Source organism: Tenrec ecaudatus, chromosome X, assembly GCF_050624435.1.
Source record: "Tenrec ecaudatus isolate mTenEca1 chromosome X, mTenEca1.hap1, whole genome shotgun sequence".
Classification (NCBI taxonomy): Eukaryota; Metazoa; Chordata; class Mammalia; order Afrosoricida; family Tenrecidae; genus Tenrec; species Tenrec ecaudatus.
The window spans coordinates 74,960,845-74,981,665 of NC_134548.1; the positions used below are offsets into that span (position 1 = coordinate 74,960,845).

Consider the following 20,821-nt stretch of genomic DNA (forward strand, 5'->3'; position numbering starts at 1 on the left):
CCGACTAACACAGCAATGTATAGCAATCAACACACACATGGAAAAAAGGACACAGCCAAAATCCACACCTTAACACAGCATCTCTAACAACAAGAACATAAGAAACAAAATAAACCCTCAACTAATCAGAAAAAATAAATAATGAAGATTAGAGCAGAAATAAATGAACCAGAATAAAGAAAATAATGGAAAAATCAATAAGGCTAGAAGCTGACTCTTTGAAAGGATGCATAAAATTGACAAAGCACTGGAAACTATAAGAAAAGAAAAGAAGAAGAAGACACAGATATCTAGAATTATACATGATAAAGGTGACACCACAAAAACCAAATGAAATTAAAAGAATCATAGCACACCACTATGAAAAATTATACTCCAACAGATTTCAAAACTAGATGAATTGGACATATTTCTAGAAACACATCATCAGCGCAAACTAACACAAAGAGATGTAGAAAACCTAAACAGACTCATAGCAAAAAATGAAATAGAGAAGGTCAAGAAACTTCCAACCCCCCAAAAAGCACAGGACCATATGGCTTCACAGGAGAATTCTACCAAGTATTCAGGGAAGAGATGTCATCACTTCTACAGAGAATATTCCACAACATAACAAAACAGATAGTATACCCTCAAACTCATTTTATGAAATGAGCATAACCCTCATACCCAAATCAGGCAAAGCACCACTTTGATTTATAGGCCAATATCCCTTATGAACATGAATACAGAAATTTTAATAAAATTCTCTTAAATAATCCAATAATATTTCAAAAGAACCAAAAGATGCACCTTGATGAAGTAGAATTCATATCCGGTACACAAGAATAGTTCAACATCATATCATTGGACTCAAAAAGGGTATTTGACAATATCTCACAACCATTCCTGATAAAAATACTCAACACAACAGTAATAGAAGATCAATTTCTCAGCATCATAAAGGCCATCTATACAAAAACAATAGCAACATCTCATTCAAAATGAAAATCATGTCACCTAGGAAAGGAATCAGACATGTATGCCCCCTATTGCCCCATTTATTTAACATTGGCCTGGAAGCCTTAAGCAAAAACATTAGACAACAAATAGAAACCCAAACTGGCAAAGAGGTGAAGCACACTATTTACATATGCTATAATTTTATATATAGAAAATCCTAAAAACTCACCAAAAGATAGTTGGAAACAAAAGATAAGGAATGTGACAGGACAGAGGATTAACACACAAAAATCAATTAGATTCCTGTGCACTAAAGAGAGCTTTGAAAAAGACATCAAGAAAACAATACCACTTACAATAGACACACAGAAGCTGGAGATACTTAGAAATAAACCTCACTGGAGAAACAAAAGACCCATACATAGAAAACTATAGAATCAAAAGAAACTACAAGGAACCAAGAGACATACAAAAATGGAAGAATATCCCATGTTTATGGATAGGAAGGCTCAATATTGTGAAAACATCAATAATATCTGTGCTGGCTGGCTTGATTGAAAAAGCAAATCCAGTGACACTCAAATATGTTTAAGAAAGAGCTTTATATCAAGAAGTAATTATATATAAAAGAATTATCCCAGCTCAGCCCAACTCAAGACGTTAAGTCTGATACTAGTCCATAATTCCCTCTTCAGACTCACTCAACCACATGCAATAATTCAGAATGCAGGAAGAGCGCAGTCACAAGATACAGAGTTGTCTGGATTCAAGGTGGGTAAAAACATGATAGGACTCCAGCAGCTCTCAGGGTCAGTGCAGAGTCCAAGCAGACAGGAAGGCAAAATGGCAGAGGGAGAGTAGTTAGCAGGGTCTTCCTTCTAAGAAGACCACAACCCCAAGGAGAAAGCATTAGGCAGTGACCTGATTGACAGGTTGGATTCCACCATTGCACTTTTCTACATCTTCAAGTTAACATGAAATTATCTAACTAACACAGGCCACTGCTTGTCAACTTGACACCCTTACACAACTCTATAACCATGTGTAATTTTAAAGCAAAGACAATAGTAAAACCATATTGTGCCTACTAACATACATGTGACTGAAAATACACCAGACCCATTTAAACCTTATATTCTACAAGTTCACAAAACAAAAATATTCTGTGCCTAACAATTACAGCTATGTGAACACATACACCTTAATCCTATAATTCTATCAACATCTTCCCCCACCCAGGAAAGTTTGTAAGCCAGCCACTTCATGCTTTTATCTTCTGCCATTTTCGATTTCCAATTTCTACACAGTCCATTTCTAACAACCCAGTGATCTGAGGAGACAAGCATGTTATTTGATTTGAAGAATCTTCATTACAACTAGAGTCTTTGTGACTTTGAATTTGTAAGTAAAGTCAAATAAGGGCAGTCTATCCATCAAGTTAGCAGGCAACATGCATCTATTCACAGGCTCAAAAATCTTATCTTTCTCTGGTCGAGTTCTGGTCAACTCAGCCCTAACTATTGCAGAGTAGGTCAATGGGCACCACTGCAGCAAGCCAGTAAGCTACCCCCACCCCTTCCTACACTTCAGACCACTAGTTCCTTCACAAATTCTCAACAACCCTGGCCACCTTGGGCTTGGTTATGTCATAGGCTCAGGTTCTACACAACTCTTAAAACTTCAGAACAGCCAAGATGCTCTCTCCTCTAGTTCCTATGAACCAGGTCCACAGATGTCAGAGGCCAGAGTTAACGGCTCTCTTCATTGCTGCATTTCCCTCACTTCCACTCAACAAGTGGATCCAGGTGGTCCCCTAGTGAGCATTTCAGGCTGCCTGAAAGCTTCCTTTTTACATTCAGTCCAGAGTTCCAGCAGGCAGGACAGCAAATTGGCAAAGACAGAGCAGTTCTCCTTATAAGAAGTCCACAACCCCAAGAACACTGTCAAGTTGTATTCCACCACTACACTTTCACACATCTTCAAACTGACATAAAATTATCTGACTACCACATTATCCAAATCAATCTATAAACAAAAAGCAAATATAAAAAATCCAAATCTCGATTTCGTTCTTTAAAGAAGAACTCCTTAAAAAGAACAAAGTAGGGGACCTCACAGTATCCAGCCTCAAAACCGTAGTAGTCAAAACAGCATGGTACTGGTACATAGATACATAGATACATAGACCAAACAGAATAGAAACCTCAAAAATAAATACATCCAACTACAGGCTACTGATCTTTGACAAAGGACTAAAAACATTAAATTATAGTCAGTCTCTTCAAGAAGTGTTGCTAGCACAATTGGATCTCTAGTTGCAGAAGAATGAAACAGGAACCATACTTCACTCCTTGTACAAAAATATCAGAGATCTAAATGTAAATTCCAGAGTTATAAAGATCATCAATGAGGAAATAGGGAAAATAATGGAGCCTTATTGCAGGATACACACAAATTATTAAATACAATGAAGGAAACACACACAGAAGACAAAATAGATGACTGGTACCTACTGAAAATAAGACCCTTATTGTGCATCAAAAGACTTCATTGAAAGAATGAAAAGGGAGCCCAAAACTAGGGGGGGAAAAAACCTTTAGCAATGACACAATGGATAAGGGACTAATATCTAAAATGTATAGAATACTTCAAAATTTCAATAAGAAAAAAAATCCAATTTAAAAGTGGTCGGAAGACAGATAGACAGTTCACACACAAAAAAACAACCCCCAAACATTCAAATGGCTAACAAACACATGAATAAAAGCTCATCGTTTCTAGCCATCCAGGAGATGCAAATCCAAACAATGATGGACTATCAAATTATACTAACAATGACAACCCAATTTTAAAAAAAGAAAGAAAGCAAACAAATGTTGGAGTGAAAATGGAGAAATCAAAACTCTCATATACTGCTGGTTGGCCCAAAAACATGTACAGCCCCTTGTGAAAAGCAATGTAGAACTACCTTAAATAACTGTTAATAGAAATCCCATACAGTTTAGTAATACCACTGGTGGATATTGCTAAAGAAGTAAAAGTCATAAAAACAAACTCCCATATTTTAAAAAGCAGACTTGCATATTTAAGGCATCACTGTTCACCATAACAAGATGTTGAAAACTGCCCATAAGTAAAAAAAATGGTTAGAGAAATACATACGCACAATGGAATACAATGTATCATTTAAAACCATGGATGAAATTATGAAATACCTGAAAACATGGGTGGATCTAGAGAACATTGTGCCCGGTGAAGTTAGTCCTTCAGAAAAGGACAAATATTGGGAGACAATATATATAGGAACTGTATATAAGGATAGACATCTTGACAAAGACAGGCATCTGATTTCAGGTCATGTTATCCTTTAATCCTGTCTCCCAAACAATGGTGGTATGTCAACAAGATAGAATAGACAAAAGATAGCATATTCTTCTTATCTTTTTAATGACCTTTTGCTTTCTTAACAAATGATGTTCGTGATGTCTTCCTACAGCTCATCAGGTATTTTGCCATTTCTGTTCAATGCATCAAAACTGTTCTTGAAATAGTCTCAAAATTCGGATAGGATAGATCAAGTTAGTATTTTGGCTGCTACGGACTTTTAAAAAATTTTCTTCAGTTTGTCTTGAACTTACATATGAGTAATTGATTATCTGTTCCCCAGTCAGTATATGGCCCAGGTGATTTCCATGTGCATCATTCGCCTTTTGTGTTGTTGAAAAGAAGGTATATGCTATGAATAAGTGGTTGGTTTTGAAAAATTCTGCCCTGTGATCTCTATCTTCACTTCTGTCCTCAAGTGCATACTGTTCCTTCCTCTTTGTTTTCAACCATTGCATTCAAATTGTCATAAATTATCCATATATCTAAATTGCATGTTTGCTCAATTTGTGAATGATATTGTTGGTAGAATTCTTCAGTTTCTCCACCACTAGCTTTTGTGGTTAGTGCATAAATCTGAATAATATTTGCATTAATAGGATTCCCTTGAAGGCAGATAAATATCATCCTATCACAGACAGAACTGTACTTCATGATTGATTTTTTTAAATCGTTTTATTAGGGGCTCATACAACTCATCACAATCCATACATACAGCAATTGTGTAAAGCACACTTGTACATTCATTGCCCTCATTATTCTCAAAACATCCGCTCTACACCCAAGCCCCTGGCATCAGCTCCTCATTTGTCCCCCTCCATCCCCGCTTGCCCCTCCCTCATGAACCCTTGATAATTTATAAATGATTATTTTGTCATATCTAGCACTGTCCAACGTCTCCCTTCACCCACTTTTCTGTTGTCCGTCCCCCAGGGAGGAGGTTATATGTAGATCCTTGTAATCGGTTCCCCCTTTCCAACCCACCCTCCCAGTATCGCCACTCAAACCACTGGTCCTGAAGGTATCATCCGCCCTGGATTCTCTGTGTTTCCAGTTCCTATCTGTCCCAGTGGACATCCTCTGGTCTAGCCAGACTTGTAAGGTAGAATTGGGATCATGATAGTGAGGTGGGCGGATGGGGGGTGGGGGTGGTGGAGGAGCATTTAGGAACTCGAGGAAAGTTGTATTTTTCATTGTAGCTACATTACACCCTGACTGGCTCATCTCCTCCCCGACACCCTTCTGTAAGGGTATGTCCGGTGGCCTACAAATGGGATTTGAGTCTCCACTCCACACTGCCCCTCATTCACTATGATATGATTTTTTGTTCTGAGGATGCCTGATACCTGATCCCTTCACACCCCGTGATCATACAGGCTTGTGTGCTTCTTCCATTGGGCCTTATTTCTTCTGAACTAGATGGCCGCTTGTTTATCCTCAAGCCTTTAAGACCCCAGACTCAATATCTTTTGATAGCCAGGAACCATAAGCTTTCTTCACCACATTTACTTATGCACCCATTTGTCTTCAGCAATCAGATCAGGAAGGTGAGCACACAATGATATGATTTTTTGTTCTTTGATGCCTGATAACTAATCCCTTCGTCACCTCGTGATCACGCAGGCTGGTGTGCTTCTTCCATGTGGGCTTTGTTGCTTCTGAGCTAGATGGTTGCCTGTTTAACTTCAAGCCTTTAAGACCCCAGATGCTATATCTTTTGATAGCTGGGCAGCATCAGCTTTCTTCACATTTGCTTATGCATCTGCTTTGTCTTCAGCGATTGTGTCGGGAAGGTGACCATCATAGAATGCCAGTTTAATAGAACAAAGTATTCTTGCACTGAAGGAATACTCGAGTGGAGGCCCAATGTCCATCTGCTAATACTAAACCTATAAATATATGCACATAGATCTATTTCCCCATGCTCATATATAAATATATTTTTACATATGTACATGCCTTTATTCAGACCTCTATAAATGCCCTTTACCTCCTATCTCTTTCTTCTATTGTTTTTAGAATGAATTGAACATCACTCTTCTTAATTGCGCTATTCCCAGCATTGTAAATCATATGATTTCGTGATTCAAAATGGACAATACCAGTCCATTTCAGATCACCAATGCCTAGGATATCAATCTTTATGAATTCCATTTAATTTTGACGACTTCCAAGTTGCAATCACTAGCAGATTTTTGCAGCTCCTTCTCTATGCCTCGAGCCCTAATCTAAGAGCAATTAGGTCTTACAATGTTTCCCTACTCTATACTTGCCTTCTTGCAATGATCACTGAAGATATATATGCCAGAAGAGAATGTGGTTTAAAAAAAAGTAAGATGGTGCCTATCTGTCAGAAAGAAGTGTGTTTTGAGTCCTAAAGCCTAATCTTAAAACACTCAACAATTTCAGTGGGGTATCAGCAGAGTGCATATGGAATCAGTACACCAACCGATGTAACCCAAGGATTATAAATTATAAAATCAGTCAGAGGAATGAATTATATTAGAACTTAAAGTCGGGGCAGCTGGTTTGAAGAAGGCGATATATGACAGTGAAAGGTCAAAATCCACCTTTCCCACATGGATTGTTTCCATTATTCCCTTGAACCATTGATTAGGGATGTCTTGACCTCAGGTAGAGTACACTGGAAAATATATTACTGCAGACGTAGTTAGATTTAAATTTTGAGTACTATCATTTTTTCCCTTTTGACCCATTTTTAATTTTTATAGTTTCTATCATCTTCTGTCTTCATTTGGATTGAGCATTTTCTTGCTTTATTATGCTGTTGTTGCGTTTTTTTGGGGTATGACTTTCATTCAGGAAAGGTAGTCCATAGAGGTGGTAAGTAGATTAATAATTCCTGTTACTTCAGGGTAGGTTGGGGAAAATTGGGATCCAATAGTAATGTGTACAAGAATAAAGAAAATGATCTAAAATTGATTGTGATGATGATTGTACAACTTTTAAAAATATTTAAACCTCTGCATTATATGCCAATGAAAATGTTAACCTAAAAAGGAAGATAAAGTAAATTGTTGTAATAAAATGTTGAAAGACATGGAGTTAGAAAACCACAAAAGTAAGAAAATGCTTGACATTTATCAAGCTGAAAGAAATGAAGAAATTCAATATTTCAACTGCCAATATAAAATAATTCTCTGTGGAATATATTGTGTGATATAAGAAACATCAAAAGAAGGTGTGAGAAATACAGTGAAGCACTCTACCAAAAGTGAATTGGTCAACATTCAAAAAACTTGGTTCACATTCAACTATTTCAGGAGATAGCATATAATTAAGAACTGAGGAAAATGAAGACAGAAGTACAAACTGCATTGAAGGAATTGGTGAAAAACAAGGCTGCAGAAATTAATAGAATACCTATTGAATGTTTTAACGAATGAATGAAACACTGGACGTACTCAGTAATCTTTGCCAACAAATTAGGAAGATAGTTACCTGGCCAACCAACTTTGAAGAGAGACATATTCATGCCCATTCAAAAAAAAGCAATCTAATAGAATGGGTAAATCAGTTAATAATATTACTAGTATCACCTGCCGGTAAAATTTTAGTGCAAAACAAGAGCCCTTACCCTTCAGGTATGCAACTGAACACAATTGTGTTAGTGTAATCGACCACGTGAAATCAAATCAGCAGCGTTTGCCTAAGGTTAGGGCTCAGAGAGTTAGGAAAGAACAAGAACAGAAACAAGAAACGCAGGGAGGCAACGGGGTAATTGTTAGTACTTTGAAAGGATTGATAGGATGACTGAGTTAAATACGAATGTACATGAATTTTTACTGGAAAATTATGATAGTCTCTGTAAACTTACATCTAATTCACAATAAAACTTTTTTTTTAAAAGAGAGATAGATCATTGCTGATTTTAATTGGATCTTCACGGAGAGCAGAGAATACTAGAAAGAGGTTTGCCTGTGCGTTATTGAGTATGCAAATACACAAGATTGTGTGAAACATAACAAAATATTAATAACACTTAGAAGAATGGGAATTCCAAAACACTTAACTGTGCTCCTGTGGCACCTACTCCTAGACTAAGAGGCAGTAATTCTAACTGAATTAGGAACTATTGCATGCTGTAAAATCAGGAAAGGGCTGCATCCTTTCACCTTACTTATTCAGTCTTTATGTTAAATAAATCATCTGAAAATCTGGGTTATATGAAATCGAACTTGAATGTGGCATCAGGATTAGAGGAAGATTTGCTAATAACTTGCCAGATGCAGTTGCTGACAGTAAAGAGGACTTGGGATAGCTAATGGTGAAAATCAAAGATTTCAACCATCACTATAGATTACAACTCAATGGAAAGAAAACAGATTCCTCAAAACTGTACAAAACAGTATCACCATGATAAACCGAGAAAAGATTAATGTTGGCATTGATTCTATTTCATTGGATCCACAATCAACACCCATGGAAGCAGCAGTTAAAAACAAATGATGGGCATTGGCCAAATATATTGCAGAATACCTCTTTAAAATGTTAAAGACATGATCTTGAGTAGCAAGGTGCATCTGACCAAAGCCAAGCTATTTTCAAATTGCTTCACTTGCCTCTGAAAGACAGACAATGAATACAGAAGACCAAAGAAGAATTGATGCCTTTGGATTATGGTGTTGGCAAAGAATATTAAATGTATGAGGTTAAATCAAAATTTATTGCTACTAGACTTCTAGTTCATACATGCATGGGATTATTTCAGACACAACATGTTTAGATATGTCTCTGCAATCAGTGGATGGCTGCAGACACACTGTCTAACAGCGTCTCCACAAAATAAAGGATACTTTTTGTGCCATTGAAAAGACACAATTTTAAGGTGACAGCTAATATATAAAATTTAACCTAAACCATTGCAGCAATTTTCACTGTAATTCTCCCTTATAAAAACAACAGTGTTTAGATGGATCAGGATCTTAAGGAAGACCTGGAAGATCTCAAATAAGAATTCAAACAGAGAGGTCATCTCAAAATGGGGAGGAGCAACTTTGAATCAGGAAAGGATGCTCAACGTAAGTGTAGGGAACCTAAGGAGAATAAACCCTGTTATATGTTCCTAGGTAGACACATTTGAATTTGTTTCTACCTAACCCTGCAGGACAACATACTTTTCAAGATAATAAGGGCCGTCCTATGAGAATTTCATTGGGAAACCTTGCCTCACCCACCCCACAGTCTTGATCCTTCTTTGTCACATTATTTTGTTGTTGGTATTTCCAAAGCTCATAGAATATTCTAAAGGGACACAATTTGAGTCCCTTTAGGATGATAAATCTGCCATTTTGACTTTCTGTCAAAGATGGAAGGGTTAGAGAAATAGAAACACCACCTTCAAAATTGCATAGATGCAAGTGAAAGAAATTTCAATAAATAATAGATTCGCATTTTAATATCTTTGCTTAATATTTACATGATTTTGCCACAATAGTCTTTTAATTACCCTGTAACCAAAGAATTGCAGAAAAATAAAGTTTTTGAATTAGTCTAGCCAGATTGCTTCTTAGACGTGAGGCTGGTGAGACTTTGTCTCATATAGTTTGGAGATGTTATCAGGAAGGGCCAGTCCTTAGAGAAAGACATCTTGCTTGGTAAAGTGGGGGGGGGGGTCAGTGAAAAATAAGACCCTAAGCAAGATGAACAAATGGCTCAAGCATAGAAATAATTATGATAATGGTACAGGACTGGGCCTTGTTTTGTTCTGTTGTACATAATACTATGAGTTGGAACCGATTCAATTTCATCAAGCAACAACATTTCTTTCTTGTTTTATCTAGGCATATAAGATCTGTAGCTACTGATAATTTCTTCTCTTACTTTCCTGATTTTTTGAGGGTTACTACCTAACAGGAGTTTCTTATAATAATAATATCTTGCATTTATAGACTGGTTCATGACTAGTGCCTTTTTTTCTGCATTTTCCTCATCAATACCCTCTGAAGCTGGAGTGTCAGTGTGTACTAATTATATATTTTTAATGAGAAAATTGAGACCCCAAGAGTGTTAGAAGTACCGAATTTCACACAACTACTCAGCCACAAAAGTATGAGCCAAAGCCTAGGCCTTATTTCCCAATGTTCATTTTTTTTCTTTGCAGCTCATTGTGCAATATATCTTTCTACCATGATTTTACCTTGAAAGTCCTTTCTTTAGCTTAACTTGGACAACGTTTTTCATGGGCCCAAATCTATTAGTGTCTTTATAGTATCATCATTGAATATGTAAAGGCTCCATGTGATCCGGGCAAGCAACCTTGTCTTCAAAAGAGTATTTAAGACTGAAAAGTACTGTGGAAGAATGGATGGGAACGTATCACTGTCTGAGATGATACATTTTCCTTTAAAGCTTTATGACTTTATAAAGGACTAGCTTAGAAAAAATATTGTGTGATTAAAATAAACGCTTGGAAGGATGGAAAGACTGTAACAATTATCAAATGCGATAGATGGTTGTTTTACATTGCTTTCTTTAACATTCAGGCCAGTCATTTGAATCTTATTTCAATGAGCATATAATGGGGAAGATAATATTACAGCTTCCAATCATAAAGCCTATAAATCTACAATTCTCTGTCATCCTAGGCACATGAAGGAAAATTTATGAGCTTCATGTTTCTATATAGCTATTAAAGTGTATTTAATCTGGCTCTCTCTTTCTCTTTCATTCTCATGATTAGACTTTCTTTTGGTAGATGTTTTTGTTTCTTTTTTCGATGTCTCCAGTGCAAAAATTTGAAGTTTTTCATCTGCTAATTCAGCTCCTCATAACACAGAATATCAACACCAAGGGTTTTGGAAGAGTTGAACTCAGGACTGTATTAAGACATGTGAATACTCTAAACACTGATAATCTGTGCTGCCCGCTCCTCTTTGTACTCATATATTTGAATGAGATATGTGATATATAAGTTCATGTTTTAGGTACTCATAGTTAATTGTGCTCATGCAGATCCCATATATGGATGAACAGGCAGTCATTCAAACACAACAAGGATGTAAAACCAAAACTGTGGGTCAGAGTTATATATGCTCATCATACTTATTCAATCTATATGATGAGCAGATAATCTGAGAAGCTGGATTATATGAAGAACATTGTGGTATCAAATTTGGAGGAAGGTTCCTTAATGTCCCGTGTTGTGAATATGAAACAACTTTGCTTGCTGAAAGTGAAGTGCACTTGAAGTCCTTTCGGATGAAGATCAAGGATGACAGCCTTCAGGATGGATTACAATTCAATGCAAAGAAGACCAGAATCCTCACAACTGAACTAGTAGCGGACATCATGATAAATGGAGAAAAGTTTAAAGTTGTCAAGGACTTTGTCTTGCTTGGATCCACAATCAATGCTCATGAAAGCAGCAGTCAATAAATCGAAAAGCACATTGCATTGGGTAAATTTGCTGCACAACTGTCGAAGAGTAAGGATATCTCTTTGAGAACTAGAGTGTGTTTGATTCAAGCATGGTATTTTCAATTGCAACATATGCATGTGAAAGTTGAACACTGAATAAGGAAGACTGAAGAACAATGGTCAGATTTGCATTATGTTGCTGGTAAAGAATATTGAAAATGCCATAGAACAAACACATCAGTCTTGGTAGAAGTACAGTCTGAATGTTCTTAAGAATGAGGGTGATGAAACTTCCTTTCTCACATTTTGGACATGTAAAGAGGAGAGACTAGTCCCTGGAAAGAACATGATTATTTTCAAAGTAGGAGAGCGCAAAAAATAGACCCCCAATGACATAATTGACACAGTAGTTGCAACAATGGGCTCAAGCATAATGTTGTGAAGCTGGGGCAGGAGCAGGTAATGTTTCATTCTTTTGAGTTCAATCTGAGTTGGAACTGACATGATGGCACTTAACAACAAATACCCTTTAAATACCACATATTTCAGTTGATGTTGATTAGTAATGAATGCTATGCACAAATGAAAATACGTCATAAAGGATAATTTAATGATCAGAAAACAAATATTGAAACAAATTACATATTTTAATTTTAGTTAGATTTTAATCTCTCACATGTTAATTAGAAAACATTTCTAATCTTTGCTTTCACAAATTCTTTAATGATTTTGTCACAGTCAAGCTGGCAAACAGTATCTACTTTTGTACATAACAAAGATAACGAATTGAGTCTTTTCTTCAATCATCATTGTACAAGTATTCTTAAAGGTTTTGGGTTTTTAGGGCCCAAAATGAGCATTTCATTGTGCAGTTTCTGACCATTAAAGTTAAAAATATGCCTAATGTAATTTCAACATTTTAAAACACATATTGAGAAAAATAATGGGTTGTTCTACTCCCGTAAAGTGTTATAGCTTCAGAACCAAAGAAGGGCAGTTCAACCCTCTTTCATAGGGCCACTGTAAGACGGCAACAACACAATGGCCAAGTCTTGTGCTTTGAACTTTTGAAATACGCATTGCACTTACCTTCTATTACTGAATCATATATGCATGGTGTTATTGTTGTTATGTACCATCAAGGCAGTTCCAACCTATAGTGACTACAGAAGGTCCTGCTCCATCATCAAAATTCTTCCTATGCCTGAGCCTGTTGATGTAGCCACTGCATCCATCCATCTTATGGAAGACCTTCCTCTTTTTTGTTGCCTCTCCATTTTGCCAAACGTGATATACTTCTACAGGGACTAGTCTCTCCTGACAGTATGTCCAAAGTATGCAAGAGGAAGTCTTGCCATCCTTGTCTCCAGGGTGCACTCTGGCCTTATTTCTACCAAGACAGATCATTTATGTTGTTGTTTTAGCCATGGCTTTGGTTAGAGGCACTTTAGTCCTCAAAGGAAGATCCTTGCTCTGAAATACTCTAAAGAGGTCTTATGCAGCAGATTTATCTAATGCAATACATCTATTCATGTCTTGACAGCTGCTTTCATGAACATTGATTGTAGATCGAAGGAAGACGCAATCCTTGACAATCTCAACCTTTCTTCCACTTGTGGCGATGTTACTTATTGGTACCATTGTGAGAATTTTGGTATTCCTTTCTTTTTTTATTAAATACCTTTATTGAGGTCTTTTACATCTCTTATCACAATCCATACATTCAATCCATTGTGTCAAGCACATTTTCACGTATACTGCCATCATCATTTTTAAAGCCCCTGATATCAGCTCCCCATTTCTTCCTTCTCCCTTCCTCTCTCTCAGGAACACTTGGTAAGTTCCAGGTTATTATTTTCTTATCTTACATTGTCCTCTGTCGCCCCTCACCCACTTTTCTGTTGTTCATTCCCCTGGTGTAACCATACTGAAGGATACAATCTTGATCTTCATCAGCAAGTACTTCAGTTCCTCCTCACTTTCATCAAACAAGGTTGTGTCATCTGCGCACTGTATTTTGTTAATAAGCCTTCCTCCAATCCTGATGTTGCATTTTTCTTCATATAATCTAGCATCTCTGATGATTTGCTCAGCACATAGACTGAACAAGTACGGCGAAAGGATACAACCCTAATGCACACCTTTCCTGATTTTAAACGATGCAATATTTCCCAGTTATGTTCGTACAACTGCCTCTTGATCCATATACAAGCTCTGAATGCCCACGGTGAAGTGTTTGGTTTTTTTAAATCATTTTAAGAAAAGTTTTACTTGTGTGCCATTCCAATGATTTTGGTTTATAGTTTGAACATTCTGTTGGGTCACCTTTCTTTGGAATAGACACAAATAAATATCTATTCCAGTCAGTTGGCCAAGTAGCCATCTTCCAAATTTACTGGCATTGACAAGTGAGTACCTCCGTTATTTCTTCTGCTTTGTCAGTTTCTGGAGTCTTTGCATTTTGGGGTAATGAATTCAGTGCAGTTACAACTTCTTTCAGCACTATTCGTTCTTGTTCATATGCTGCCCCCTGAAATGGTGGACTGTTCACTAGTTTTTTTCAACAGTGACAGAATAATCTTTCCATCTTGATGCTTTCTGCGTCATGCAATATTTTGAATATAGAATCTTTCAAAATTGCTTCAATCCGAGGGTTGAATTTTTTTCTTGAGTTCTTTCAGTTTATGATATGCTGAGCAAGGTGTTCTTCCTTTTTGGTTTTCTATTTCTAGGTCCTTGCACATTTCATTGTAGTATTTGGCTTTGTCTTCTCGAACTGCCCTTTAAAATTTTTCTATTCAGCTGCTTGAGTTCATCATTTCTTCCATTTGATCTTTTTCTTTCCTGTCTTTTAGATAACTTTTTCCTTTCTTCATGAATTGTAGTTTTGATGTACTCACAGAGCTCATCGGGTCTTCTGCAATAGTGTTCAATGTGTCAAATCTGTACTTGAGAAATTCATGAAATTCAGGTGGGATGCACTTAAGGTCGTATTTAGACTTGTGAATTTCCATCACCAAGTCCATATTTTCCAACTACTGTATCTCCCTCTTTATTTCCAAATTTGCATTCCAATCACCAATAACTATCTATGCATCTGGATTGCATGTTTGATCCATTTCTGACTGAAGTCATTGTTAGAATTCTTCAATTTCTTTCTCAGTAGCTTTTGTGGACAGTGCATAACTTACAATAATAATTTATTTAAAAATATTACAATGAATGCACCCGATTCCTTTAGATGGTGTTATTCTCAGCATAGTAAATCATATGATTTGCTCATTCAAAATGGCCAATACCAGTTAATTTCAGCTCATTAATGCCTAGGATGTTGATCTTCATCCATTCCATTTCATTTTTTACTATTTTCAGTTTTCTTAAATTCATACTCGCACATTCCAAGTTCCGATCATTATAAGACTTTTGTAGCTCTTTCATTAACCCTGAGCATGCCCCATTAGCAAATGAAGATCATGAAGGCTCCGCTCCCACAGGATTAGCCTTACTCACATTACTATGGTAGATTTACCCCCCAAGAAATCAGCTTCTCTTAAGTCACATTTCATGTGCACTCAGACCCAAGGGGCCCATGTACCTGAGGTTCTTTTTCCTTTGTCTAGGTTTTCAGTATTTAAAAATGCTTCAAAGATGTCCATAAGGTTTTCAGGAACTTTTTCCTCCATAGTAGGGACCCGAGTCTTTCTTCATTGTCTGTTCTTAGTCTGAAATCTCCACTGAAATCTGTTCACATTGGGTGTGCTTGCTGGCAATTGACATACCAGTGACATAGTTTCCAGCAGCACACAAGTCATTAAAGTATGACACATTGACAGACAAGTGGTGGTATACATGCCTATATGAATAAAATTCTTTCCTGAGTCTGTGACCTTAATGTTCATTGTATTTTTTAGGTGTCATCAAGTGGGTATTGGTCCAGTTGTGAGGATTTTGGTCTTCTTTTCATTAAGTTGTAACCCATACTGTAGAGTGCAATACTTAAACTTTATCAGAAAGTGATTCCATTCCTGCTCACCTTCAGCAAGTAAAGTTGTGTCATTTACATATCCAAGCTTATTAATAACCCTTCCTTCAAATATTTTTAATATAGTCGAGCTTTTCTGATTATTTGTTCAGCATACATATTGAATAAGTATTTTGAGAGGATGTAATCCTGATGCACACATTTAAAAAATTTAAACCATGCAGTATTACCATGTTCTATATGCACAACTGCCTCTTGATCCATGTATAAGTTCTGCATAAGTACAGTGAAGTGTTCTGGAATTTCCATTCTTCTCATGGTTATCCGTTTTCAGGTAAGAATGAGAGTATAACACTTCTCCATAAACATTTGTATTCCCATCATATGATAAGTGTGCACTAATTTTTTGGGATATCTTCATGCATTCTTCAGGTATTAGCCACATTAAGATGGAAAATTTACATGAATAATTTCATAACTTTCACCCCTCTTTTCATGCAAGATTCAAGTGTGCTACTGGCACTATAGTATTCACATTAATTAAATCTACATCTGTCGCTCAATTACTATTGTTTTTAGGTGCCATCAAGTCAGTGGCACCTCATAATAACCCTGTGTACAACAGAAGGGGCTACTGCAGATTCCTGGGCCATCCTCACAATTGTTCTTATGTTTGAACTCATTGTAGTAGGCACTGCATCAGTACACCTTGTGGAATGGAAGGACTTGCTCTTTTTTGCTGCTCCTCCTATGCATGATGTCCCTTTCCAGTGACTGGTCACTCCTGATAACATGTCCAAAGTACATGAGAGAAGTCTCACCATCGTTACTTTGAAGGAGCCTTCTTGCTGTACTTCTTCCAGGAGAGAACTTTTTTTGGGGGGCACTCCATGGTACTTTCTGTGTTCTTCACTTGCACCATTATTCAAATTCATCTATTCTGTAGTCTTCCTTATTCAGTATTCAATTTTCACATGCCTAAGAAGGCATTGAAGATATCATGGATTGGACCAGGTACATCATGGTACTCAAAGGAATATCCTTACCATGGATTGGGCCAGGTGCACCTTAGTACTCAAAGGAATATCCTTGCTTTTCAACTCTTTAAAGAGATGTTGTGCATAAAGTGGAAAATGAGCTAAATTCTGGGTAAGTGAGCCATTGTAAGTTTTGCTCACTGGTCATGGTATACAATCTATGATTGATGAAGTTCCACTATAAGTCGTTTTGTTCTCCTACACTAAGTTTCTTAGTTTTGAGAAATAGGGAAAAGAATATGTGGGAAGTTGCCTATCCACGCAGGTCAAGTTTGGTGCTGGAGGAGGCCATCAAATTTGTTTGGAAATTAAAAAATAGAATAAATGAAAAGAACCACATGCTTTTCTCTATGGATGCAGGAAAAGTATTAGATAAAATTATTTCTTGACTAAAGCCCTCAGAAAGATTGGAATAAAAGGCGAGTTCTTCAATGTGATTAAAGGGATAAACCAAAAACCAATGCTATACTTTATAGAAAATATTTAAGAGCTCCTGTCATTTACTTGTTTCTTTCTAACACTTCTGTGATAGGGGCCAACTTGATAATCAGTATTTGGCAGGTCTTTTTAGTAGGGTTTCAAAATATTTTCTTAATTTATGTAAATAACCTAACCTGTTAATAACTGAAAGAAAATTGTGCATATAATTCAAAAGTTTACTTTTAAATCTTTTAAGAGTCTGACTTGTCAGATAAAAATACAAAAATGAATCTGATCAGAGCACACGGGAGCAGATGAAGGGGCAGGAGGAGAGAGTGGAACACAGCCTGGCCCACCAGAGTGGAATCTGCAGTCAAACTGAAATACCTCCCACAGAGTTGCTGGTAGTTTCAAACTTCTGACTTTTTGGTTAGCAGCCCAATACAGCAGCACAGTACATCATCAAAGTTCTTCTAGAATTTAAAATAGTGTAAAAAGGAGTAGGCATTACATAGGAAAGTTTATTAGACTAAGATACATGGAATATTCTTTTATACAGGTTAAAAACTTAAATGGCTTAATGAGGGTTAGAGGTTAGACACCAGACAATAAAATTTCGATAATATTCATCCACTAAGAAAGAACTATACCTGCAGAGTTTATACATTTATTATATAACAAAGAGACGTGGAAATGGAAAATATGTGTTAGTCTTAGGTCACCAATTCTTGGACAATATTGAAAAGCAAAAATTTTGACCCAGAGTCTAATGACTTCGAAGCCCACAATGTTGGGATAGAATTAATCTACTTCCTCTCACCCCAGGGTGTTTCAGCTTTAAGTAAGTACAACAGATATTTCAGTCCCTTTAATAACACCATTGTAGTAGAGTCTCCAGTGACTGGTCTCTCCTGACAACATGTCCAAAGTAGGTGAGGCAGTCTTTCTAAGGAGTATTGTGATCATTCTTCTTCCAAGACAGATTTGTTTTTTCTCTTTGCAGTCCATCGTACTTTCAATATTCTTCACCAGTACCATAATTCCAACTCATCTTTGCCCTTTCTTATTCATTGTTCAAATATCACTGCATAAGGCCATTGACAATACCATGACTTGGGTCAGACATACCTTGGTCTTCAGAGAGACATTCTTGCTTCTCAGTACTTTGAAGAGGTCTTGTGCAGCAGATTTACCCAATACAATGTCTCTCCTTCACTGTTGCTTCCATGGGCGTTGGTTGTGAATTCAAGCAAGAAAAAATGCTTGATAATTTCAAACTTTTTTTCTGTTTATCATGATATACCTAATGGTCCAGTTATGTGGAATTTTGTCTTCTTCACATTGAGTTGTAATTCATAATGAAGACTGCAATCTTTGATCTTAATCAGAAAGTGCTTCAATTCCTTCTTATTTTCAACAAGCAAGGTCATGTCATATGCATACCATAAGTTGTTAATAGGCCTTTCTCCAATCCTGATGCCACATTCTTTTTCATATAATCCAGTTTCTTTGATTATTTGTTCAAAATACAGATTAAATAAGTATGTTGAGAGGATCCAACCCTGATGAACACCTTTCCTGATTTTAACTATGCAACATTCCCTTTTTGGTTTGCATAACTTTCTCTTGATCCAGTAAAAAAGAGGAAGGCTCTCAACAAAATTGATTAACACAGTACTAACAACAGTGAACTCAAGCATAGGAAAAATTGTGAGGATGGCGCAGGACTGGGCAGTATTTCTTTCTGTTGTTTTTATGATCGCTATGGATTGGAACCAACTCAATGGTGCCTAACAACAACAATAATAACAAAAGAAGAGTCTATTAAATTGTGGTAATTGTGGGACACTTTTGAATGGCAGAACCTATTTGGCATTTCCCACTACCTGTTAAATGACAAAGTAATTCCATCTAAGGTGCAGTTTCCTCTTAGTGGTTTTTTAGATGTCAAATAAGAGAATGATAAATATTCATAAACAGTAGTTATTGCTTTGGAGACCATTATATAGACTGAAACATGTTAGGCTTTGTCTTGGGATTTATTCTTATAGTAGTGGTTTCATATATTATGTATCTTATTGTGTTTGAATAACTTTGCTCAGAATAATGATCTCCAGGTCAATTCATGTCCTGAGGTGCTTTAAGGTTTATGCATGTTTTATGCGTGTTTTTTAGAGATATATAGCATTCCACTGTTTTTTATGTACTAGAGTTTCTTTATCTAATCCAATGATGACCTTTTGGGTTATTTCCCATTTCTTGCTCTTGTGAACAGTGCTGTGGTGAACAAGAGAGTGCATTTATCTGTTAGTGATGCATCTCTTACTTCTTTAGGTAATATGCCTGTGAGAGACATTGCTGGTTCATATAACATTTCTATTCCCATTTGTTTAAAGTAACGCCGTATCACTTTCCACGGTGATTGTACATGTTTGCAGACCCATTAGCAGTGGCTGAGAATTCCAATCTTTTTGCACTCTCTCCAGTATTTGTTGCTTTCCTGTTTGTTTGTTTGCTTGTTTTTTAATGGGCTATGGATGGTGACATCTCATTGTTTTGATTTGCATTTCCTGGATGGATAGCATTTTTTCATGCTCCACTTAGCCATTCAAATGTTTCTTGATGTACTGTCTATTGATGTCTTTTGTCCATCTTTTAAACAGGTTATTTTTTTCTTAATGAAGTCTTGCAATATTCTTTAGACTTTAGAGATTAGTTGTTTATTAATTGTGCCATTGCTAAAGATTTTTTCCCAGTTCATGGACTCATATTTTACTCTTTTGATTAAGTCTTTTGATGCATGTAAATGTATTATTTTTAGTAGGTCCCAGTCATATATTTTATCTTCCACGGAGTGTGTTTTTTCACTATGTTTGATAGTATGTGTATGGCCTGCAATAAGACCTTTAAGTTTGTCCTTATTTTCTTGTTGAGAATCTTTAGAGTTCTAGAATTTCCATTTTGTTCTTTGATCCATCTTGAGTTTGCTTTTGTACAGGGGTGAGGTATGAATCTTTTTTCATTCATCTGAAGATGGAGATCCAATTTTTCCAACACCATTTGTTGAAGAGTTTATCTCTTTCCAATTTAATGTTTTTTGTTGTTGTCCTTTGTTAAAGATCAGTTGGGTATTGGTGGATGCATTTATTTCTAGCTTTTTTTATTTTGTTTGGTCTACTTTTTCTCATTATACCAATGCAAGACTATTTTGACTACTGCAAGTGTGTAATAGATTTTGAGATCGAATTGTGTGAGGCTTCCTAATTTGTTTTTCTTCCATATGAGGTCTTTGCTTGTCCTGGGTCTCTACTCTCTCCATATGAAATTAGTAATTTGTTTTTTTATTTTTTTTAAAAAAGTTGGGGATTCTGTTGTGTTTATAGATTGCTTTATGTCATATTGACATTTTTATGATATTGAGCTTTCCTATCCATGAACACGGGAAATTCTTCCATTTTTGTAGCCTTCTTTTGATTTCTTATAATAGTATTCTATAGTTTTCTTTGTATATGTCTTTGTGTGTCTATTGTAAACGGTATTTTAACAGTTTATTGGGAGCTCTTACAGACATTATTACAATCCATCATTCCATTAGATCAAACATAATTTTAAAATTGCTGCCATCATTATTTTAATACATTTTCCTTTTTTTTTGAACTCCTTTATATCAGCTCCC

At 36.3% G+C, this 20,821-nt stretch overlaps 1 protein-coding gene across 1 annotated transcript in view; it reads left to right on the plus strand.

Moving 5' to 3' along the window:
• Positions 1-20,821, plus strand: part of AR (androgen receptor) — a 286,547-nt gene that overhangs the window by 73,563 nt on the left and 192,163 nt on the right. The window lies entirely within an intron of this gene.